The sequence below is a fragment of the Anser anser genome (genome assembly GCF_964211835.1).
Source record: "Anser anser genome assembly, chromosome: 16".
NCBI classification, from domain to species: Eukaryota; Metazoa; Chordata; class Aves; order Anseriformes; family Anatidae; genus Anser; species Anser anser.
Window position 1 is genome coordinate 17,005,871 of NC_139737.1, and position 16,812 is coordinate 17,022,682.

Genomic DNA, 16,812 nt, shown 5'->3' on the forward strand with positions numbered 1-16,812 from the left:
AGAGATTGCACTGGCACCACTGGGAATGCAGTGCACTGAGTCCAGAGAGTGCACTGGCACCACTGGGGATGCAGTGCATTGAGTCCAGAGAGTGCACTGGCACAACTGGGTATGCACTTCAGTGAGTCCAGAGAGTGCACTGACACCACTGGGGATGCAGTGCAGTGAGTCCAGAGAGTGCAGTGGCACCACTGGGGATGCAGTGCAGTGAGTCCAGAGAGTGCTCTGGCACCACTGGGGATGCACTGAAGTGAGTACAGAGAGTAAACTGGCACCACTGGGGATGCAGTGCAGTGAGTCCAGAGAGTGCACTGGCACCACTGGGGATGCAGTCCAGTGAGTGCACTGGCACCACTGGGGATGCAGTGCAGTGACTGCAGAGAGTACACTGGCACCACCGGGGATTCACTGCAGTGAGTCCAGAGAGTGCACTGGCACCACCTGTGATGCAGTGCAGTGAGTCCACTGAGTGCACTGGCACCACTGGGGATGCAGTGCTGTGACTCCAGAGAGCGCACTGGCACCACTGGGGATGCAGTGCAGTGAGTCCACAGAGTGCACTGGCACCACTGGGGATGCAGTGCAGTGAGTCCAGAGAGTGCACTGGCACCACTGGGGATGCAGTGCAGTGAGACCAGAGAGTGCACTGGCACCACTGGGGATGCACTGCAGTGAGTCCAGAGAGTGCACTGGCACCACTGGGGATGCACTGCAGTTAGTCCAGAGAGTGCACTGTCACCACTGGGGATGCAGTACAGTGAGTCCACATAGTGCACTGGCACCAGTGGGGATGCAGTACAGTGAGTGCAGAGAGTGCACTGGCACCACTGGGGATGCACTACAGTGAGTCCAGAGAGTGCACTGGCACCACTGGGGATGCAGTGCAGTGAGTCCAGAGAGTGCACTGGCACCACTGGGGATGCACTTCAGTGAGCCCAGGAGTGCACTGGCACCACTGAGAATGCACTTCAGTGAGTCCAGAGAGTGCACTGGCACCACTGGGGATGCACTGCAGTGAGTCCAGAGACTGCACTAGCACCACTGGGGATGCAGTGCAGTGAATCCTGTGAGTACACTGGCACCACTGGGGATGCAGTGCAGTGAGTCCAGAGAGCTCACTGGCACCACTGGGGATGCAGTGCAGTGAGTCAAGAGTGCACTGGCACCACTGGAGATGCAGTACAGTGAGTCCAGTGAATGCACTGGAACCACTGGGGATGCAGTGCAGTGAGTCCAGAGAGTGCACTGGCACCACTGGTGATGCAGTACAGTGAGTCCAGTGAGTGCACTGGTACCACTGGGCCTGCAGTGCAGTGAGTCCAGAGAGTACACTGGCGCCACTGGGGATGCAGTGCAGTGAGTCCAGAGAGTGCACTGGCACCACCGATGATGCAGTACAGTGAGTCCAGTGAAGTGCACTGGCACTACTGTGGATGTAGTGCAGTGACTCGAGAGAGTGCACTGGCACCACTGGGGATGCACTGCAGTGAGTCCAGAGAGTGCACTGGCACCACTGGGGATGCAGTGCAGTGAGTCCAGAGAGTGCACTGGCAGCAGTGGGGATGCAGTGCAGTGAGTCCAGAGAGTGCACTGGCACCACTGGGGATGCAGTGCAGTGAGTCCAGAGACTTCACTGGCACCACTGGGAATGCAGTGCAGTGAGTGCAGAGAGTGCACTGGCACCACTGGGGATGCAGTGCAGTGAGTCCAGAGAGTGCACTGGCGCCACTGGGGATGCACTGCAGTGAGTCCAGAGAGTGCACTGGCACCACTGGGGATGCAGTGCAGTGAGTCCAGAGAGTGCACTGGCACCACTGGTGATGCAGTACAGTGAGTCCAGAGAGTGCACTGGCACCACTGGGGATGCACTGCAGTGAGTCCAGAGAGTGCACTGGCACCACTGGGGATGCACTGCAGTGAGTCCAGAGAGTGCACTGGCACCACTGGGGATGCAGTACAGTGAGTCCAGAGAGTGCACTGGCACCACTGGTGATGCAGTACAGTGAGTCCAGAGAGTGCACTGGCACCACTGGACATGCAGTGCAGTGAGTCCAGAGAGTGCACTGGCACCACTGGGGATGCACTTCAGTGACTCCACAGAGTGCACTGGCACCACTGGGGATGCAGTGCAGTGAGTCCAAAGACTTCACTGGCACCACTGGGGATGCAGTGCAGTGAGTCCAGAGAGTGCACTGGCACCACTGGGGATGCACTGCAGTGAGTCCAGAGAGTGCACTGGCACCACTGGGGATGCACTACAGTGAGTCCAGAGAGTGCACTGGCACCACTGGGGATGCAGTGCAGTGAGTCCAGAGAGTGCACTGGCACCATTGGGGATGCAGTGCAGTGAGTCCAGTGAGTGTACTGGCACCACTGGGGATGCACTTCAGTGAGCCCAGAGAGTGCACTGGCACCACTGGGGATGCACTACAGTGAGTCCAGAGAGTGCACTGGCACCACTGGGGATGCACTACAGTGAGTCCAGAGATTGCACTGGCACCACTGGGGATGCAGTGCAGTGAGTCCAGAGAGAACACTGGCACCACTGGGGATGCACTGCAGTGAGTCCAGAGAGTGCACTGGCACCACTGGGGATGCAGTGCACTTAGTCCAGAGAGTGCACTGACACCACTGGGGATGCGGTGCAGTGAGTCCAGAGAGTGCTCTGGCACCACTGGGGATGCAGTGCAGTGAGTACAGAGAGTGCACTGGCACCACTGGGGATGCACTCTAGTGAGTCCAGAGAGTGCACTGGCACCACTGGGGATGCAGTGCACTTAGTCCAGAGAGTGCACTGACACCACTGGGGATGCAGTGCAGTGAGTCCAGAGAGTGCTCTGGCACCACTGGGGATGCAGTGCAGTGAGTCCAGAGACTGCACTGGCACCACTGGGGATGCACTGCAGTGAGTCCAGAGAGTGCACTGGCACCACTGGGGATGCACTGCAGTGAGTCCAGAGAGTGCACTGGCACCACTGGTGATGCAGTCCAGTGAGTCCAGTGAATGCACTGGCACCACTGGGGATGCTGTGCAGTGAGTGCAGAGAGTGCACTGGCACCACCTGTGATGCAGTACAGTGTGTCCAGTGAGTGCACTGGCACCACTGGGGATGCAGTGCTGTGACTCCGGAGAGCGCACTGGCACCACTGGGGATGCAGTGTAGTCAGTCTAGTGAGTGCACTGGCACCACTGGGGATGCAGTGCAGTGAGTGCAGAGAGTGCAATGGCACCAATGGGGATGCACTTCAGTGAGTCCAGAGAGTGCACTGGCACCACTGGGGATGCAGTGCAGTGAGTCCAGAGATTGCACTGGCACCACTGGGGATGCAGTGCTGTGACTCCAGAGAGCGCACTTGCACCACTGGACATGCAGTGCAGTGAGTGCAGAGAGTGCACTGGCACCACTGGTGATGCACTTCAGTTTGTCCAGAGAGTGCACTGTCACCACTGGAGATGCAGTGCAGTGAGTCCAGAGAGTGCACCAGCACCACTGGGGATTCACTGCAGTGAGTCCAGAGAGTGCACTGGCACCACTGGGGCTGCAGTGCAGTGAGTCCAGAGAGTGCACTGGCACCACTGCGGATGCACTGCAGTGAGTCCAGAGATTGCACTGACACCACTGGGGATGCAGTGCAGTGAGTCCAGAGAGTGCACTGGCACCACTGGGGATGCACTACAGTGAGTCCACAGAGTGCACTGGCACCACTGGGGATGCTCTGCAGTGAGTCCAGAGATTGCACTGGCACCACTGGGGATGCACTGCAGTGAGCCCAGAGAGTGCACTGGCACCAGTGGGGATGCAGTGCAGTGAGTCCAGTGAGTGCACTGGCACCACTGGGGATGCACTGCTGTGAGTCCAGAGAGTGCACTGGCACCACTGGGGATGCAGTTTAGTGAGTCCAGAGAGAGCACTGGCACCACTGGGGATGCAGTGCAGTGAGTCCAGTGAGTGTACTGGCACCACTGGGGATGCAGTGCAGTGAGTCCAGAGAGTGCACTGGCACCACTGAGAATGCACTTCAATGAGTCCAGAGAGTGCACTGGCACCACTGGGGATGCACTGCAGTGAGTCCAGAGAGTGCAGTGGCACCACTGGGGATGCACTGCAGTGAATCCAGAGAGTGCTTTGGCACCAGTGGGGATGCACTGCAGTTATTCCAGAGACTGCACTGGCACCACTGGGGATGCACTGCAGTGAGTCCAGAGAGTGCACTGGCACCAGTGGGGATGCACTGCAGTGAGTCCAGAGAGTGCACTGGCACCACTGGGGATGCAGTGCAGTGAGTCCAGAGAGTGCACTGGCACCACTGGGGATGCACTGCAGTGAGTCCAGAGAGTGCACTGGCACCACTGGGGATGCACTGCAGTGAGTCCAGAGAGTGCACTGGCACCACCGGGGATGCAGTGCAGTGAGTCCAGAGAGTGCACTGGCACCACTGGGGATGCAGTGCAGTGAATCCAGTGAGTGCACTGGCACCACTGGGGATGCAGTGCAGTGAGTCCACAGAGTGCACTGGCACCACCGATGATGCAGTACAGTGAGTCCAGTGAGTGCACTGGCACCACTGGGGATGTAGTGCAGTGAGTCCAGAGAGTGCACTGTCACTACTGGGGATGCACTGCAGTGAGTCCAGAGAGTGCACTGGCACCACTGGGGATGCAGTGCAGTGAGTCCTGAGAGTGCACTGGCACCACTGGGGATGCACTGCAGTGAGTCCAGAGATTGCACTGGCACCACCGGGAATGCAGTACAGTGAGTCCACACAGTGCACTAGCACCACTGGGGATGCAGTGCAGTGAGTCCAGAGAGTGCACTGGCACCACTGGTGATGCAGTGCAGTGAGTCCAGAGAGTGCTCTTGCACAACAGGGGATGCAGTGCAGTGACTCAAGAGAGTGCACTGGCACCACTGGGGATGCAGTGCAGTGAGTCCAGAGAGTGCACTGGCACCACTGGAGATGCAGTGCAGTGAGTCCAGAGAGTGCAATGGCACCAATGGAGCTGCAGTGCAGTGAGTCCAAAGAGTGCACTGGCACCACTGGGAATGCACTGCAGTGAGTCCAGAGAGTGCACTGGCACCACTGGTGATGCAGTACAGTGAGTCCAGAGAGTGCACTGGCACCACTGGGGATGCACTGCAGTGAGTCCAGAGAGTGCACTGGCACCAGTGGGGATGCAGTGCAGTGAGTCCAGAGAGTGCACTGGCACCACTGCGGATGCACTGCAGTGAGTCCAGAGAGTTCACTGGCACCACTGGGGATGCAGTGCAGTGAGTCCAGAGAGTACACTGGCACCAGTGGGGATGCAGTGCAGTGAGTCCAGAGAGTGCACTGGCACCACTGGGGATGCAGTGCAGTCAGTCCAGTGAGTGCACTGGCACCACTGGGGGTGCAATACAGTGAGTCCAGAGAGTGCACTGGCACCACTGGGGATGCACTGCAGTGAGTCCAGACAGTGCACTGGCACCACTGGGGATGCAGTGCAGTGAGTCCAGAGAGTGCACTGGCACCACTGGGGATGCACTGCAGTGAGTCCAGAGAGTGCACTGGCACCACTGGGGATGCACTTCAGTGAGTCCAGAGAGTGCACTGGCACCACTGGGGATGCAGTGCAGTGAGTCCAGAGAGTGCACTGGCACCACTGGGGATGCGGTGCCGGGAGTCCAGAGAGTGCTTTGGCACCAGTGGGGATGTACTGCAGTTACTCCAGAGCCTGCACTGGCACCACTGGGGATGCAGTGCAGTGAGTCCAGAGAGTGCACTGGCACCACTGGGGATGCACTGCAGTGAGTCCAGAGAGTGCACTGTCACCACTGGGGATGCACTGCAGTGAGTCCAGAGAGTGCACTGGCACCACTGGGGATGCAGTGCAGTGAGTCCACAGAGTGCACTGGCACCACTGGGGATGCACTGCAGTGAATCCAGTGAGTGCACTGGCACCACTGGGGATACAGTGCAGTGAGTCCAGAGAGTGCACTGGCACCACTGGGGATGCAGTGCAGTGAGTCCAGAGAGTGCACTGGCACCACAGGGGATGCATTGCAGTGAGTCCAGAGAGTGCACTGGCACCACAGATGATGCAGTACAGTGAGTCCAGTGAGTGCACTGGCACCACTGGGGATGTAGTGCAGTGACTCGAGAGAGTGCACTTGCAACACTGGGGATGCAGTGCAGTGAGTCCAGAGAGTGCACTGGCACCACTGGGGATGCACTGCAGTGAGTCCAGAGAGTGCACTGGCACCACTGGGGATGCAGTGCAGTGAGTCCAGAGAGTGCACTGGCACCACTGGTGATGCACTGCAGTGAGTCCAGAGATTGCACTGGCACCACTGGGGATGCAGTGCAGTGAGTCCAGAGACTTCACTGGCACCTCTGGGAATGCAGAGAAGTGAGTGCAGAGAGTGCTCTGGCACCACTGGGGATGCAGTGCAGTGAGTCCAGAGAGTGCACTGGCACCACTGGGGATGCAGTGCAGTGAGTCCAGAGAGTGCACTGGCACAACCTGTGATGCAGTGCAGTGAGTCCAGAGTGTGCACTGGCACCAATGGGGCTGCAGTGCAGTGAGTCCAAAGAGTGCACTGGCACCACTGGGAATGCACTGCAGTGAGTCCAGAGAGTGCACTGGCACCACTGGTGATGCAGTACAGTGAGTCCAGAGAGTGCACTGGCACCACTGGGGATGCAGTGCAGTGAGTCCAGAGAGTGCACTGGCACCAGTGGGGATGCAGTGCAGTGAGTCCAGAGAGTGCACTGGCACCACTGGGGATGCACTGCAGTGAGTCCAGAGAGTGCACTGGCACCACTGGGGATGCACTGCAGTGAGTCCAGAGAGTACACTGGCACCAGTGGGGATGCAGTGCAGTGAGTCCAGAGAGTGCACTGGCACCACTGGGGATGCAGTGCAGTCAGTCCAGTGAGTGCACTGGCACCACTGGGGGTGCAATACAGTGAGTCCAGAGAGTGTACTGGCACCACTGGGGATGCACTGCAGTGAGTCCAGACAGTGCACTGGCACCACTGGGGATGCACTGCAGTGAGTCCAGAGAGTGCACTGGCACCACTGGGGATGCAGTGCAGTGAGTCCAGAGAGTGCACTGGCACCACTGGGGCTTCAGTGCAGTGAGTCCAGAGAGTGCACTGGCACCACTGGGGATGCACTGCAGTGAGTCCAGAGAGTGCACTGGCACCACTGGGGATGCACTGCAGTGAGTCCAGAGAGTGCACTGGCACCACTGGGGATGCAGTACAGTGAGTCCACAGAGTGCACTGGCACCAGTGGGTATGCAGTACAGTGAGTCCAGAGAGTGCACTGGCACCACGGGGCATGCAGTGCAGTGAGTCCAGAGAGTGCACTGGCACCACTGGGGATGCGGTGCTGGAAGTCCAGAGAGTGCTTTGGCACCAGTGGGGATGCAGTGCAGTTACTCCAGAGACTGCACTGGCACCACCGGGGATGCAGTGCAGTGAGTCCAGAGAGTGCACTGGCACCACTGGGGATGCAGTGCACTGAGTCCAGAGATTGCACTGGCACCACTGGGGATGCAGTGCTGTGACTCCAGAGAGCGCACTGGCACCACTGGGGATGCAGTGCAGTGAGTCCAGAGAGTGCACTGGCACCACTGGGGATGCACTGCAGTGAGCCCAGAGAGTGCACTGGCACCAGTGGGGATGCACTGCAGTGAGTCCAGTGAGTGCACTGGCGCCACTGGGGATGCAGTGCAGTGAGTCCAGAGAGTACACTGGCACCAGTGGGGATGCAGTGCAGTGAGTCCAGAGAGTGCACTGGCACCACTGGGGATGCAGTGCAGTCAGTCCAGTGAGTGCACTGGCACCACTGGGGGTGCAATACAGTGAGTCCAGAGAGTGCACTGGCACCACTGGGGATGCACTGCAGTGAGTCCAGACAGTGCACTGGCACCACTGGGGATGCACTGCAGTGAGTCCAGAGAGTGCACTGGCACCACTGGGGATGCAGTGCAGTGAGTCCAGAGAGTGCACTGGCACCACTGGGGATGCAGTGCAGTGAGTCCAGAGAGTGCACTGGCACCACTGGGGCTTCAGTGCAGTGAGTCCAGAGAGTGCACTGGCACCACTGGGGATGCACTGCAGTGAGTCCAGAGAGTGCACTGGCACCACTGGGGATGCACTGCAGTGAGTCCAGAGAGTGCACTGGCACCACTGGGGATGCAGTACAGTGAGTCCACAGAGTGCACTGGCACCAGTGGGTATGCAGTACAGTGAGTCCAGAGAGTGCACTGGCACCACTGGGCATGCAGTGCAGTGAGTCCAGAGAGTGCACTGGCACCACTGGGGATGCGGTGCTGGAAGTCCAGAGAGTGCTTTGGCACCAGTGGGGATGCAGTGCAGTTACTCCAGAGACTGCACTGGCACCACCGGGGATGCAGTGCAGTGAGTCCAGAGAGTGCACTGGCACCACTGGGGATGCAGTGCACTGAGTCCAGAGAGTGCACTGGCACCACTGGGGATGCACTGCAGTGAGCCCAGAGAGTGCACTGGCACCAGTGGGGATGCACTGCAGTGAGTCCAGTGAGTGCACTGGCACCACTGGGGAAGCAGTGCAGTGAGTCCAGAGAGTGCAGCGGCACCACTGGGGATGCAGTTTAGTGAGTCCAGAGAGTGCACTGGCACCACTGGGGATGCAGTGCAGTGAGTCCAGTGAGTGTACTGGCACCACTGGGGATGCACTGCAGTGAGTCCAGAGAGTGCACTGGCACCACTGGGGATGCAGTGCAGTGAGTCCTGAGAGTGCACTGGCACCACTGGGGATGCACTGCAGTGAGTCCAGAGATTGCACTGGCACCACTGGGGATGCAGTACAGTGAGTCCACACAGTGCACTAGCACCACTGGGGATGCAGTACAGTGAGTCCAGAGAGTGCACTGGCACCACTGGGGATGCAGTGCAGTGAGTCCAGAGAGTGCTCTTGCACCACAGGGGATGCAGTGCAGTGACTCAAGAGAGTGCACTGGCAGCACTGGGGATGCAGTGCAGTGAGTCCAGAGAGTGCACTGGCACCACTGGAGATGCAGTGCAGTGAGTCCAGAGAGTGCAATGGCACCACTGCGGATGCACTGCAGTGAGTCCAGAGAGTGCTCTGGCTCCACTCGGGATGCACTGCAGTGAGTCCAGAGAGTGCACTGGCACCACTGGGGATGCACTGAAGTGAGTCCAGAGAGTGCACTGGCACCACTGAGAATGCACTTCAGTGAGTCCAGAGAGTGCACTGGCACCACTGGGGATGCACTGCAGTGAGTCCACAGAGTGCACTAGCACCACTGGGGATGCAGTGCAGTGAGTCCAGAGAGTGCGCTGGAACCACTGGGGATGCAGTGCAGTGAGTCCAGAGAGTGCACTGGCACCAGTGGGGATGCACTGCAGTGAGTCCAGTGAGTGCACTGGCACCACTGGGGATGCAGTGCAGTGAGTCCAGAGAGTGCACTGGCACCACTGGGGAAGCAGTGCAGTGAGTCCAGAGAGTGCAGTGGCACCACTAGTGATGCAGTTCAGTGAGTCCAGAGAGTGCACTGGCAGCACTGGGGATGCAGTGCAGTGAGTCCAGAGAGTGCACTGGCACCACTGGGGATGCAGTTCAGTGAGTCCAGAGAGTGCACTGGCACCACTGGGGATGCAGTGCAGTGAGTCCAGAGAGTGCACTGGCACCACTGGGGATGCACTGCAGTGAGTCCAGAGAGTGCACTGGCACCACTGGGGATGCACTGCAGTGAGTCCAGAGAGTGCACTGTCACCACTGGGGATGCAGTACAGTGAGTCCACAGAGTGCACTGGTACCAGTGGGGATGCAGTACAGTGAGTCCAGAGAGTGCACTGGCACCACTGGGCATGCAGTGCAGTGAGTCCAGAGAGTGCACTGGCACCACTGGGGATGCACTGCAGTGAGTCCAGAGAGTGCATTGGCACCACTGGGGATGCAGTGCAGTGAGTCCAGAGAGTGCACAGGCACCACTGGGGATGCAGTGCAGTGAGTCCAGAGAGTGCACTGGCACCACTGGTGATGCAGTACAGTGAGTCCAGAGAGTGCACTGGCACCACTGGGGATGCAGTGCAGTGAGTCCAGAGAGTGCACTGGCACCACTGGGGATGCACTACAGTGAGTCCAGAGATTGCACTGGCACCACTGGGGATGCAGTGCACTGAGTCCAGAGAGTGCACTGGCACCACTGGGGATGCAGTGCATTGAGTCCAGAGAGTGCAGTGGCACAACTGGGTATGGACTTCAGTGAGTCCAGAGAGTGCACTGACACCACTGGGGATGCAGTGCAGTGAGTCCAGAGAGTGCAGTGGCACCACTGGGGATGCAGTGCAGTGAGTCCAGAGAGTGCTCTGGCACCACTGGGGATGCACTGCAGTGAGTCCAGAGAGTACACTGGCACCACTGGGGATGCAGTGCAGTGAGTCCAGAGAGTGCACTGGCACCACTGGGGATGCAGTCCAGTGAGTGCACTGGCACCACTGGGGATGCAGTGCAGTGACTGCAGAGAGTACACTGGCACCACCGGGGATTCACTGCAGTGAGTCCAGAGAGTGCACTGGCACCACCTGTGATGCAGTGCAGTGAGTCCAGTGAGTGCACTGGCACCACTGGGGATGCAGTGCTGTGACTCCAGAGAGCGCACTGGCACCACTGGGGATGCAGTGCAGTCAGTCCAGTGAGTGCACTGGCACCACTGGGGGTGCAGTACAGTGAGTCCAGAGAGTGCACTGACACCACTGGGGATGCACTGCAGTGAGTCCAGAGAGTGCACTGGCACCACTGGGGATGCAGTGCAGTGAGTCCAGAGAGTGCACTGGCACCACTGGGGATGCAGTGCAGTGAGACCAGAGAGTGCACTGGCACCACTGGGGATGCACTGCAGTGAGTCCAGAGAGTGCACTGGCACCACTGGGGATGCATTGCAGTTAGTCCAGAGAGTGCACTGTCACCACTGGGGATGCAGTACAGTGAGTCCACATAGTGCACTGGCACCAGTGGGGATGCAGTACAGTGAGTCCAGAGAGTGCACTGGCACCACTGGGGATGCACTACAGTGAGTCCAGAGAGTGCACTGGCACCACTGGGGATGCAGTGCAGTGAGTCCAGTGAGTGTACTGGCACCACTGGGGATGCACTTCAGTGAGCCCAGGAGTGCACTGGCACCACTGAGAATGCACTTCAGTGAGTCCAGAAAGTGCACTGGCACCACTGGGGATGCACTGCAGTGAGTCCAGAGACTGCACTAGCACCACTGGGGATGCAGTGCAGTGAATCCTGTGAGTACACTGGCACCACTGGGGATGCAGTGCAGTGAGTCCAGAGAGCTTACTGGCACCACTGGGGATGCAGTGCAGTGAGTCCACAGAGTGCACTGGCACCACTGGAGATGCAGTACAGTGAGTCCAGTGAATGCACTGGAACCACTGGGGATGCAGTGCAGTGAGTCCAGAGAGTGCACTGGCACCACTGGTGATGCAGTACAGTGAGTCCAGTGAGTGCACTGGTACCACTGGGCCTGCAGTGCAGTGAGTCCAGAGAGTACACTGGCAGCACTGGGGATGCAGTGCAGTGAGTCCAGAGAGTGCACTGGCACCACCGATGATGCAGTACAGTGAGTCCAGTGAAGTGCACTGGCACTACTGGGGATGTAGTGCAGTGACTCGAGAGAGTGCACTGGCACCACTGGGGATGCAGTGCAGTGAGTCCAGAGAGTGCACTGGCACCACTGGGGATGCAGTGCAGTGAGTCCAGAGAGTGCACTGGCACCACTGGGGATGCAATGCAGTGAGTCCAGAGAGTGCACTGGCACCACTGGGGATGCAGTGCAGTGAGTCCAGAGACTTCACTGGCACCACTGGGAATGCAGTGCAGTGAGTGCAGAGAGTGCACTGGCACCACTGGGGATGCAGTGCAGTGAGTCCAGAGAGTGCACTGGCGCCACTGGGGATGCACTGCAGTGAGTCCAGAGAGTGCACTGGCACCACTGGGGATGCAGTGCAGTGAGTCCAGAGAGTGCACTGGCACCACTGGTGATGCAGTACAGTGAGTCCAGAGAGTGCACTGGCACCACTGGGGATGCACTGCAGTGAGTCCAGAGAGTGCACTGGCACCACTGGGGATGCACTGCAGTTAGTCCAGAGAGTGCACTGTCACCACTGGGGATGCAGTACAGTGAGTCCACATAGTGCACTGGCACCAGTGGGGATGCAGTACAGTGAGTCCAGAGAGTGCACTGGCACCACTGGGGATGCACTTCAGTGACTCCACAGAGTGCACTGGCACCACTGGGGATGCAGTGCAGTGAGTCCAAAGACTTCACTGGCACCACTGGGGATGCAGTGCAGTGAGTCCAGAGAGTGCACTGGCACCACTGGGGATGCACTGCAGTGAGTCCAGAGAGTGCACTGGCAACACTGGGGATGCACTACAGTGAGTCCAGAGAGTGCACTGGCACCACTGGGGATGCAGTGCAGTGAGTCCAGAGAGTGCACTGGCACCACTGGGGATGCAGTGCAGTGAGTCCAGTGAGTGTACTGGCACCACTGGGGATGCACTTCAGTGAGCCCAGAGAGTGCACTGGCACCACTGAGAATGCACTTCAGTGAGTCCAGAGAGTGCACTGGCACCACTGGGGATGCAGTGCAGTGAGTCCAGAGACTGCACTAGCACCACTGGGGATGCAGTGCAGTGAATCCTGTGAGTACACTGGCACCACTGGGGATGCAGTGCAGTGAGTCCAGAGAGCTCACTGGCACCACTGGGGATGCAGTGCAGTGAGTCCAGAGAGTGCACTGGCACCACTGGAGATGCAGTACAGTGAGTCCAGTGAATGCACTGGAACCACTGGGGATGCAGTGCAGTGAGTCCAGAGAGTGCACTGGCACCACTGGTGATGCAGTACAGTGAGTCCAGTGAGTGCACTGGTACCACTGGGCCTGCAGTGCAGTGAGTCCAGAGAGTACACTGGCACCACTGGGGATGCAGTGCAGTGAGTCCAGAGAGTGCACTGGCACCACCGATGATGCAGTACAGTGAGTCCAGTGAAGTGCACTGGCACTACTGGGGATGTAGTGCAGTGACTCGAGAGAGTGCACTGGCACCACTGGGGATGCAGTGCAGTGAGTCCAGAGAGTGCACTGGCACCACTAGGGATGCAGTGCAGTGAGTCCAGAGAGTGCACTGGAAGCAGTGGGGATGCAGTGCAGTGAGTCCAGAGAGTGCACTGGCACCACTGGGGATGCAGTGCAGTGAGTCCAGAGAGTGCACTGGCACCACCGATGATGCAGTACAGTGAGTCTAGTGAAGTGCACTGGCACTACTGGGGATGTAGTGCAGTGACTCGAGAGAGTGCACTGGCACCACTGGGGATGCAGTGCAGTGAGTCCAGAGAGTGCACTGGCACCACTGGGGATGCAGTGCAGTGAGTCCAGAGAGTGCACTGGCAGCAGTGGGGATGCAGTGCAGTGAGTCCAGAGAGTGCACTGGCACCACTGGGGATGCAGTGCAGTGAGTCCAGAGACTTCACTGGCACCACTGGGAATGCAGTGCAGTGAGTGCAGAGAGTGCACTGGCACCACTGGGGATGCAGTGCAGTGAGTCCAGAGAGTGCACTGGCGCCACTGGGGATGCACTGCAGTGAGTCCAGAGAGTGCACTGGCACCACTGGGGATGCACTACAGTGAGTCCAGAGATTGCACTGGCACCACTGGGGATGCAGTGCAGTGAGTCCAGAGAGTGCACTGGCACCACTGGGGATGCACTGCAGTGAGTCCAGAGAGTGCACTGGCACCACTGGGGATGCAGTGCACTTAGTCCAGAGAGTGCACTGACACCACTGGGGATGCGGTGCAGTGAGTCCAGAGAGTGCACTGGCACCACTGGGGATGCAGTGCAGTGAGTCCAGAGAGTGCACTGGCACCACTGGGGATGCAGTGCAGTGAGTCCAGAGACTGCACTGGCACCACTGGGGATGCAGTGCAGTGAGTCCAGAGAGTGCACTGGCACCACTGGGGATGCACTGCAGTGAGCCCAGAGAGTGCACTGGCACCGCTGGTGATGCAGTCCAGTGAGTCCAGTGAATGCACTGGCACCACTGGGGATGCTGTGCAGTGAGTGCAGAGAGTGCACTGGCACCACCTGTGATGCAGTACAGTGTGTCCAGTGAGTGCACTGGCACCACTGGGGATGCAGTGCTGTGACTCCGGAGAGCGCACTGGCACCACTGGGGATGCAGTGTAGTCAGTCCAGTGAGTGCACTGGCACCACTGGGGATGCAGTGCAGTGAGTGCAGAGAGTGCAATGGCACCAATGGGGATGCACTTCAGTGAGTCCAGAGAGTGCACTGGCACCACTGGGGATGCAGTGCAGTGAGTCCAGAGATTGCACTGGCACCACTGGGGATGCAGTGCTGTGACTCCAGAGAGCGCACTGGCACCACTGGACATGCAGTGCAGTGAGTGCAGAGAGTGCACTGGCACCACTGGGGATGCACTTCAGTTTGTCCAGAGAGTGCACTGTCACCACTGGGGATGCAGTGCAGTGAGTCCAGAGAGTGCACTGGCACCACTGGGGATGCACTGCAGTGAGTCCAGAGAGTGCACTGGCACCACTGGGGATGCAGTGCAGTGAGTCCAGAGAGTGCACTGGCACCACTGGGGCTGCAGTGCAGTGAGTCCAGAGAGTGCACTGGCACCACTGGGGATGCACTGCAGTGAGTCCAGAGATTGCACTGACACCACTGGGGATGCAGTGCAGTGAGTCCAGAGAGTGCACTGGCACCACTGGGGATGCACTACAGTGAGTCCACAGAGTGCACTGGCACCACTGGGGATGCAGTTCAGTGAGTCCAGAGATTGCACTGGCACCACTGGGGATGCAGTGCAGTGAGTGCAGAGAGTGCACTGGCACCACTGGGAATGCACTTCAGTGAGTTCAGAGAGTGCACTTGCACCACTGGGGATGGGTTTCAAGCCAACTGCATTAACCGCTCATGCTTCTTTCTTATGAGACGTTAGTAAACCAATTACATAGCCTTGTCAAGACTAAATCACAGGTAAAAATCCTGTACATCTCATGTGGCCAACCACTCCCAACTAGGATTCCAAGAACCAGGAGGTTCGGTGAAAATAGGGCTAGTGCTATTAGAGGGGTGATTATTAGGGTAAGCCCTAAGCTGTCTTTAATGGAGAAGTATGGGTGGAATGGGATTTTGTCGCAGTCTGATACGATTCCTAGTGGGTTATTTGAGCCTGATTCGTGTAGGAAGGTTAGGTGGACTAGGGTGATTCCTGCAATTAGGAAGGGCAGTAGGAAGTGGATGGCGAAGAATCGGGTTAAGGTTGGATTGTCTACTGAGAATCCTCCTCAGGCTCATTCTACTAGAGTTTGCCCAATGTACGGGATGGCTGAGAATAGGTTGGTGATTACGGTGGCCCCTCAGAATGACATTTGTCCTCATGGTAGGACATACCCTACGAAGGCAGTTGCTATTAGGGTGAGTAGGAGGATTACTCCTGTGTTTCAGGTTTCTTTGTATAGGTAGGAGCCGTAGTAGAGGCCTCGTCCGATGTGTAAGTAGATGCAGATAAAGAAGAGCGAAGCACCGTTGGCGTGGAGGTTGCGGATGAGCCATCCGTACTGGACGTCTCGGCATGTGTGAGCTACTGAGGAGAAGGCGAGTGAAGTGTCTGCGGTGTAGTGTATGGCTAGTAGCAGGCCTGTTAGGATTTGTGTGGCTAAGCAGATGGCTAGAAGGGAGCCGAAGTTTCATCAGGCAGAGATGTTGGAGGGGGCGGGTAGGTCGATTAGGGAGTTGTTGATTATTTTTAGTAGGGGATGGGATTTGCGGATGTTAGGGGCCATTAGTGAGTCTGTGTGTTATTAGGATTATTACCAGGATGGAGAGGGCGAAGGATCCTAGGTAGGCCTTAATTAGCCCTGTGTGTATTGAGGTTGCGGCTTTGCTTGCGGCTACTTGTAGTTCAGCAAGGCCCTCTGGCCCTATTTTTTTGAGTCAGGAGAGGTCGATCAAGTGTAGGGCAATGTTTTGTCCCTTTTCTAGTAGGTTTTTGGAGAAGAATCGGTGTACTAGGGGGTTGAAGTACCCTAATGCAGAGGAGAAGTTTATGAGGGGGTTTGGTTTGGGGTGAGTGAGGGTGTGTGTTATGTTCGATAGTTCTAGGGCTAGGATGATTCCTAGGATTGTTATGAGGATGGCAGCAGTTTTGGTGATAAGGGGTATGGTTATTGGGGGGGTTTTGGTTGGTGTGATGAAAGAGGTAATGATTATTCCTGCTGTAATGCTGCCTAGGGCGAGTCGGGTTAGGGGGGCGGTGATTAGTGGGTTGTTTTCGTTTATTGATACTATTGGGGGGATTCGGGTTTGTCCAGCTTGGACTAGGATGGTTATGCGGATGCTGTAGGTTGCGGTGAATGCTGTGGCTATAAGGGTTAGGAGTAGGGCTCAAGTATTTAGGTATGATGTGTTTAAGCTTTCGATGATGAGGTCTTTTGAGTAGAATCCGGCTAGGAATGGGGTTCCTATCAGCGCCAGGTTTCCGATGGTTAGGCAGGAAGTAGTGACTGGGAGTATTTTCTGTAGGCCTCCTATCTTTCGGATATCTTGTTCTCCGTTTAGGTTGTGGATGATAGACCCTGAGCATAGGAATAGTATGGCTTTAAAGAAGGCATGGGTTGAGATGTGTAGGAAGGCTAGTTGTGGGAGGTTTAGTCCGATAGTGACTATTATTAGTCCTAGTTGGCTGGATGTTGAGAAAGCAATGATTTTTTTGATGTCATTT

The 16,812-nt window shown here is 57.4% G+C and overlaps 1 long non-coding RNA gene across 1 annotated transcript in view; it reads left to right on the forward strand.

Moving 5' to 3' along the window:
- The window catches only part of LOC310882731, a 673,777-nt gene that overhangs the window by 625,898 nt on the left and 31,067 nt on the right, over window positions 1-16,812 (forward strand). The gene's annotated exons all lie outside the window — the stretch shown is intronic.